The sequence below is a fragment of the Mytilus californianus genome, unplaced genomic scaffold (genome assembly GCF_021869535.1).
Source record: "Mytilus californianus isolate M0D057914Y unplaced genomic scaffold, xbMytCali1.0.p SCAF_3, whole genome shotgun sequence".
Lineage (NCBI taxonomy): Eukaryota > Metazoa > Mollusca > Bivalvia > Mytilida > Mytilidae > Mytilus > Mytilus californianus.
Window position 1 is genome coordinate 118,201,700 of NW_026262679.1, and position 7,049 is coordinate 118,208,748.

Here is a 7,049-nt window from a genome sequence, read left to right on the forward strand (position 1 = left end):
GGGTTTTGTTTTAAGGGGGAAAGGGGGGGGGTTCATGGTGTTGTCAGTTTCTTTTCGACTCGTGAGATTTGAATGTCCGCTAGGTATCCTCTGTCTCTTATTTCTGTTTTCTATAACTTTCGAATTCCAGATTTTTAAATGATGGAAATATAAAAAAAATACCAATTTATACAAATATTCGCTTGTTACACCCAATGATGAGTATGAAAATATATCATTTTGAATATCTAAGAGTCTGAAAATTATATTTTGAAAAAAAGGTCATGCAGATACAGACTTAATTGCATATAATGTATACAAATTAATTATCAATGAACGTTTTTGTACATTATACATCTATATGAATAAAAGGAGATGAAGATATTCGTTAATGAAAACAACCATATGATACTAAAACAAAACCAAATTAAAGACAATTAGAGATCAAATACTGTCTACAATAATAGACAGGTGTTTATGCAATATGTCAAGCTCTAAATAGAGGCGGTTATGATATGTGTCACAAACTCTTTAAGTCGTGTACAGAAATGATCGGAATAAATTTGAACATGGACTGGTTTGGACAGTTTGTACAGTAGAATGTGCGTATATAGTATATGCAAGCTACCGGTAGATTGTTTATTTATGTCATAATTATTTATACTGCTACATGAAATGTCAGTGACTTTAAACATAAAGAATTCTGAAATAAGTTCTTTACGTGAAACAATTTCAAATATCCACAAAACGTGTATTTCAATGTGGAGTAAACAAAGAAAATGAAAACCTATGCGTTATCTGCAGTAATATATTTGATTTTGGTAAACTCAGGTATCAATTTTGATAATTGAATAAAAGGGTTATGAGATAATATATTGAAAAATACTACAGTTGTTAGTAAACTTATCGCCTATCAATAATTGAAAACTTGCCTTTTCATTGTGAACATTCAAAACATTGAAACAGTCTGAGGTATGTAAGTATTATGCCTTGCTTGATTTTACTTAATTATGATACATTTCACATTTATATTCTTTAAACTACTACTTTAAAAACGAAATTTTAGTATTTATACATCAAAAACTTTCAAATGGTAGGGTTTGGGCGTTCTTGGTGAAGGTTAATCCAGATTAGTGGTTCGCAATCGGCAAATTATAAAGTGTTATTTTCATTTGAAAGAAATTATAAATTGACAAAATTCATATAATTTATCTTTTGAATTTATTACATTGAATGGATTAGTAGTTAGATTCGTTATTTCCAACCAATATTAACTTTCAAACAAAAAACAAAAACAAAAACAAAAAGGTCGAAGAGCTGAGATAACTGTTCAAGAAAGCCAAATATAGAGCTTAACAGAACTTATGTACCAGTGCTTACATCGAGATATTCAAACTAGCAGTTTATTTCTTTTACTTATTTCGTTACTAAAGTATACTGAACACGTGATATACCCGGTTAGCGTATACCAAAACAGGGAGTGGACTAAAATATTTATAAGATCACTTCCAGTTGAATTATTGTTATAATTAATTGTATCACGACTAGATTTGATGTTAAAAAAGAAAACTTTGTTACCTTTATCTCCGATTTGTCGGAGAGGGGTGGGGTGGGGGTGGGGGGAATTGTAACAATTGATCCCAGGAACTTTTTGAAAACAATGAGAAACATGTGTGGAATTGTTCCACTATGTGTTTGCAGCCTCTATCTGCGACAGATCGATTGTAGTGACCTTTTGCTACAGTAATAAGTCTTATATCAGAACATTTTCAGGCCGGGTAAACTTTTGAGATAAATATCAAATTTAAACCTTTTCCATAAAAGAGAATCAAAAATATTTTTTTCCATCTGTACGAGCTTAATTAACGTGACCATTTTGGGCTGGAAAACTTAATGCAATTTCATTAATATTTGATAATCCTTGACTTTGTTCATTATAATACTGCTTCAGGCCCCCATATGACATCTCTTTAACCTCATAATTGCTATAAAGCTGGAAAGAATCACCAGGCAGAGCCATCCCGCCTAAGGTTTGTATAAATGAAATGTTGATGATATTGAAGATGATAACATAAAGACCTCGATTGACCTATGTTCTATAAACTCAATCATACAATATGAATTAACTAGATAAAAATAAGTAGATGTAACAAGATTGCAAATGAAGCAACCATTCCTATTTAGACCAAAGAACAAAATTACAGGTCACCGTACGGCCTTCAACATGAGCAAAATTCATACTGTATATTAAGCTATAAAAGTGATAAAATATTTAGAAAAAAATCAACGTCATTTAAATTACAACAATGAAGGAAAACAAATATGACAGACGATTGACAAGCCCTGGATTGCAGGTTTCCAGATCGGACAGGTACATAAAGAGTGAGGCGGGGTTTAACATGTTTCTGAGTGCTCGAAAACAGAACCATTAATCTAAATAAGTTAACTTAGTACATTACGCCTGTTGCCAGGTGTAAGATACCAGTTATATTAACAGCACCACAATGTAGGATGAGAAATACTGTCTCATATTATTTTTACGAAAAACTGTTAACTAACAGTAAATTCGCTGATTGAATATAGACTAAAATATTTGGGAGTATTCAAAAGTAGTGGTATATCTGTATCCTTGAGATGAAATGTGTGTGTTAATGCGAGGGAAAACATAGTCTAGCAATACGAACAAGTTATAAAATGTACACGCCATAAAATGCGACAACAGTAAAATTACGACCCAAAAAGGAGAGTTTGTGGTGGCAAAGTTGAAATCGTCGGTCTTGTCGCATATTTTAGTTTCTTTTTTTCTCATTTTGTCAACAGTACAGGTACATGTAAAAATGGACAATTTTGTCTGTTTTTATTATCCTTATTAAACAGTTGATTTTATTTTTCCCTTTCAAATTAAGATAGTGCCTTTATGAACCAGGAACCATCTGGTCTTACTTTTTTCGGAAAACATTATTTTTCTTTCGTTAATCTGCCGTCATTTGTTTGTTTTAAAACTTTGTTTACATTTTTGTATTAAATGATTCGTAGACATGATGAATTATTTGACAAATCAAACTTCCGTACCCTGTTTAATACTCAAAAACATATTCAGAGAAAATGTCATGTCCACAATTGAATAGACCTTTTGGAGCAAATTGTCGTATTTATGTCATTTAGTGTAAACTGGATTACTCTAAAACTCTGTAAGAACATATCTTTGTGCATGAAAACATTTGTTATTTTAACAGTGGTAATACATCTTTGTAACTAAATTTTTTTAACAGTAATTTTACAATGAGATCATTAGGTTGAAACGTCGTAGAGTGACGGTCGATATTTCTTGCATTTTTTTTATCGACAATGTGGTTGAAACATAATTAAATTTGGCTTAAAAGACTTAACTTAATTTACATTTATTCGTTTACATATGTTTGAAGAAAAATCAAAATGTTTTAGTTTCTTAGGTTTGCCCCTTACGCTAAAGATATTCACTAAAAATAAGAAAATTGCTGTAAGGCATTCAAAATCGTAAGTCAACGGGCAGCAGCAATCATGACTAAAAGAAAAACCAAAAAGACAAACAACATAACACGGGACACTTATGATTGAACTGCAAATATCCAAGTAAAATCGAATGTTAAAATTGGTGATCCCGAAAAATAAGCATTTTACTCCTTTACTTGCACCCTTCAAGTCCTCATTGTTAATTGTTCGGATTTTTAACGTACCTTCATGTGTGGTAACAGTTTATTGTATCACACTCAGAACTAATTTACACTTTTTCAGATCAAAAGAAAGAACACAGATTTATAGGATATTTGTACTGAATGTCTTAGGAACTGAAAATGTCAAATGAAAATATAAAAACACATACAATAGCAAATAGTACACGGACTGAAGTTGACGGTAAAATTTATGAAAACATTTCAACAGTAAATACAAGTGGAGAAATGACCAATGGACAACCCGAAAGAAGGAAATCGTTGGACCACACGAAGGACGTTCTAGTGAGACCAAAGAGAAAAACATCCCTGGACCATACATGGGAACCTCAGAGTCAAGTAGATATTGATGTGCGCATGTGTAAGGCATTATGTAAAAACGAAGAAAACAAGTTTAGGAATATGGATAGAATGTTTGATAAGCAAAAACATGACGCTATACAGTCACAAGATTTTGCTATGTCAAAATACCATAAGAAATTGGAACGATATAAAAAAGCCAAAAGTTAAAAGGAAATACATTGTTTAACCATTTTTCATCCAAACAAAACTCATTATCTGTTGATTTGTAATTTCATTTCCTTATTGATATTTTGATGATATTATAATATGAAATTGTTATCATAAAAAGAGATGTCAAGGTCCACCTGAATTGGGGAAAGTTTAATAAACTCATGAATAATCAGTCATTACTGCATGGTCCTCATTGATTGGAGAAGTCGACTTAAGATAGTCGATCAAAATGTAAAGCATGTTTGTATCAAATATTATTCAATACTTGAAATAATGAAGAGTGGAACAGTTTACCATTTCAGTATACTAGTACATATTATTCAATAAAATAAATAAATTTTGTAAAAGCACAAATACAATTGTAAAAGCGTCGTTGAAAATAAAAAGTACATGTTTACCGAACATATGACATCTGTTTATATTTTGGTGTAAGAACACCAATCACATAGATACTGTTAATAACATCCAAAAATAACATGTTCATGTTGCTCAGTCTCGATTTCTTGTTTTGTGGACTGCATTTTTATGTACCTGTCCTAAGTCAGAAGCCTGTTGTTCAATGGTTGTCGTTTGTTGGTGTGGTTCATAAGTGCTTCTCGTTTCTCGTTTTTTTTTATATAGATTAGACCGTTGGTTTTCCTGTTTGAATGGTTTTACACTAGCCTTTTGGAGTCCCTTATAGCTTGCTGTTCGGTGTGAGCCAAGGTTCCGTGTTGACAGCCGTTCTTTGACCTATAATTGTTTACTTTTTACACATTGTGACTTGGATGGATAGTTGTCTGATTGCCACTCATACCACATCTTCTTATTTATATTGGTTGGACTTTAGTCGTTTTATTATTATTATTATTTCCATGGCGTTGTCATTTTGTCTTCGTTTAATAAGTTTAGAATGTCCCCATGGTATCTTCCGCCTCTATTCTATAGATGTTAGAGTGCATGACGACATGATTATATATTTACAATTTAAGACGTTTGTGTTTGCCTTCAGTTACAGCTAGCTCTCTTTCAATACGTTATTTTTATTTGTCTTTAATCTGTCCTTTTTGTGATCTGTCATACGAATATCATAGTGTTAAGTGCATATCCAGTAATGATGTTTTTACCTGGAAGATAAATCAATAAACATATATCTATATTTGTGGATATGCAAAGTTGTTTGAAAACCCCATGAACAACAATTATATGCAAACCCCTTTCTAGCAAAAATAAAGAAAAAAAATCCTTTATAAATTCCATGCAATACAAGAGAGTCTTATGATTATAGTTTGCCCTTTTTGAAATTGGAAGCATCTGGTATCAGTTAATTTTTGAGACAATGTTGTCAACTTATCCATGAAGGTTAACATGCTTTTATACATCATTTTGACATTTGAAAAATGATCAAACAGGTTGTCATTCTATATTCACATCACTTAGTATGCACTGAAAATATAAAAAAAAGGATATTGGACTCAAACTAAAATAAATATTTTTCCAGCTTAATTTAAGCCGCTGAGCATTTCTCCCAATGCTGTAATATCTATAATTTCGTTATAATAGATTCCACTGGAACGCTGGTATTGAAGTCCATGGAAGTCCGCGAGTATCAAATATTGTAGTATAAAAGTAATCAGTGTTTTATATTAGATTCATTAAATGATACATTTTGATTGACATCTTGTCTGTTCATGAATAACTCAATTTGACTTGAACAAGTTTGCAAGTCCCTGGCCGATTATTGAATTCTTTTTTGATTTTGATGCTTTAGACTGCTATTGCTTGATTTCTTTATTCTGCAGCATATACATATACATATTTTATTAATCTAATCATGGTGCTCTGAATAGAGCAGTGCAGTCATTCACAACTAAATAAACAGATTCATAATGAAACAAGAAAAAACTATTTTTTTGTCTTCAGTCATTTTTTAGGCTTATCTTCTGGGGTAAATTCAGTAATGTTCAGAAAATTCATTTGGTGTCAATTAAGAGTTGTTCATTCTATGATCAGACTATTCATATAAATAATAAGATGTGGTATGAGTGCCAATGATATTTTGTGTAGTTGTTATTTACCTGTACACATCAACATCATTCTGAAATGTCCGAGAAGTTACTGGATAGTACTGAATTGATGTTCTTTCCACAGTGTTATATATTTTTGTTTTATTTGTATGGCTTTCCAAACTACTTTTCTCTAACGGTGAAGATTAATCCAGAGACTCTTGTCGAACGCTCTGAAATCAGTTATTTTCAATACCTATATTTTGCTTTCTTTTATGTTTGTAAGGGTGTGTGTGTGTGTTGGTGGATAAATGAGTGTGTGCGTTGTTCATTCTGCTGCATTTTCCACGTTCTCTCATCTTTTCACGGTGTTATTCATTTCTTTAACTTTCATTATTTTGGTTTACTCACATTATATTTGTAATAGGATTTCACTGTCCCTATCTTCGTATCGTTTAAAACTGGGGGTCACTATTGTTTATGTAGGGGAAACATAATTTTTCCTTATCGAGGAAACATTAAACGATAGAATTGGTTAAAATTCGAAGAGAAAATTGCTTTTCATAAATACATCTGAAATATCAAATAAAAATAGGGGGTCACAGGCCTTGATTTTCTTGAAAAATAAAAATCGTCCTATCAAATGCAGTATGGTTATCTGCCCTTGATTTTAAAAGGTTTTTTTTTTTTTTGAAATTTTAAATTTACTTAACGACATTTAATTTTTTTTTAATTTTTTGAAAGTTTAATCTTTAAATTTCAAGTTTTAGTTGCTTTGTTGTATATTGATTGATACTTGGTAAAATATTTTTAAAACAAAAACAGTATGTTTGTAACATGCTCAGAAGGGATGCTCAGAAAA

At 31.3% G+C, this 7,049-nt stretch overlaps 1 long non-coding RNA gene across 1 annotated transcript; it reads left to right on the top strand.

The window, feature by feature from the left end:
* Positions 1-542: 542 nt before the first annotated feature.
* On the top strand, positions 543-4,604 carry LOC127733614 (uncharacterized). Its single transcript, XR_007997146.1, has 2 exons — positions 543-581; positions 3,754-4,604. It is a non-coding gene; the product is annotated as an uncharacterized LOC127733614 (long non-coding RNA).
* Positions 4,605-7,049: the final 2,445 nt, after the last annotated feature.